The sequence below is a fragment of the Monoraphidium neglectum genome, assembly GCF_000611645.1.
Source record: "Monoraphidium neglectum strain SAG 48.87 unplaced genomic scaffold scaffold01732, whole genome shotgun sequence".
In the NCBI taxonomy this organism is placed as follows: domain Eukaryota; kingdom Viridiplantae; phylum Chlorophyta; class Chlorophyceae; order Sphaeropleales; family Selenastraceae; genus Monoraphidium; species Monoraphidium neglectum.
This window is the reverse complement of record NW_014011896.1, coordinates 11,107-12,740: the sequence shown is the minus strand read 5'-3', so window position 1 is coordinate 12,740 and position 1,634 is coordinate 11,107.

Sequence of the window (1,634 nt, the reverse complement as noted above, 5' to 3'; positions counted from 1 at the left end):
CCCCCAACCCCCGTCCCGACTGCCGCGGATCAAAAACCCCTGCCCCAGTCCCACCATCAACAGCCCAACAGTGCACTCCTGGTCATACTCCTCTGACCCCTCCAACCCTCGGCCTCCCCCCCTCCGCGCTGGCCCACCGTCGAGCTCTGTGCCGCGCACTGTCAAGTCCCCGCCCGGCGCCAGCAGCCGCGCCCACTGGGACGCGGGTATCCTGAGGAGGGGAGAGGAGGTGAGCTGAGGTCCCAGCCGCGCCAGTAGCAAGGGCCCAGCCAATTGAGCTCGAGTGGGCCAAGGAAGAGGGGGCATGCCATGCCGGGCAGACACGCAGCCAGAAGGCACGCCAGGGGAAGGCGAGAGCAGGCAGGTCGGGGACGGCGGGCGCTCTGGAAGGGGGCACGCTTGCTGGTGGGGCGTGCGGCCTACACAGCAAGCGCTGCCAGGGCGGACGCGCGAGGGGAGGCGTGGTTTTTTTGCACCTCGGCCCTCGCAGCCAGCGGCAGGTGTGGGGGCGCGCCGGGCCTCTTTGCGGTGTGCGCCTGATCAGCTTCAACGAACGGGGCTATCCGGTGGCCTGGGCCCGAGCGGAGCATGCTTGGGTCAGGCAGGGTGGACACCGAAAATTGTGTTCCTCACCCCTTGCGCGCACATGCGCGCGCATGCGCAAGCACACGTTCACACAAACTTACACGCACATACGCACGCGTGCACACACGTACACACACACACACATATCCACACTCACAACCACACACACACACACATGTTGACACACACACACATACGCGCGCGTGCACGCACCCTCTGTCTCTCACAAGCTCGCATACAAATACGCACGCGCATGCACACATACACACACACACACACACACATGTATACACACACTCAATCGCATACCCACACACCTGTATGAGTCGTAGAGGTAGAACACCGGCCGCCCCGCGACCCTCAGCAGCGCGGGTGACGCACTGAAGCGGCGGTGCAGGTCCTCCAGATCCTCCCTCACACTCTCCACGGTGCGGCCTGGCGCCGCCCGAGGTATCGTTCGATATCCGGGGCCGAGGAGGGGCGTGCTCAGTGAGAGACAAGGGGCGGGCGAGTGTGGCCGGGACAGAGAGCCGAGGCGGTGCCTGCAATCTTGGTTGGGGTGTGTGCGCTGCTCCAGGGGCCCGGGGTGGAGTGCAGCGGGTGGGGATGGGTGGTGGAGCTGGCGGTGGTGCCGCAGGACGTCAGTCTTTCATGCTGGCAGGCTGTCAGCCTGGAGGGGTTGCAGCTCCGATGGTGGCAGGGGAGGAAGAGGGGGCCCCAGGAGGAATCAGGTGGGGGGCAGACGAGGCCGCCGTGCACGGCGGCTGCAGGAGCGGCGCGACTGCCAATGGAGCACGGCAGCACGTCTGCAACGGGTGGCCCAGGCGCTTGTATCGTCCAAGGGTGGGAAGGGGGGGGCAGCAAAATCTCTGCAGAGGGTGCCAGGAAGCGAAGCCACTAGGGCGGATGCGGCGCGACGTATCACCCCGACCTCGACCCAGCACCCCTGTTGCTTTGCTTGCCCTTGGCCCCGCAGCATAAACCCCAATATGAGAATCCCAGACACTCACCACCATACCCCCATCTCGCAGTCATGCCCCTCACACACA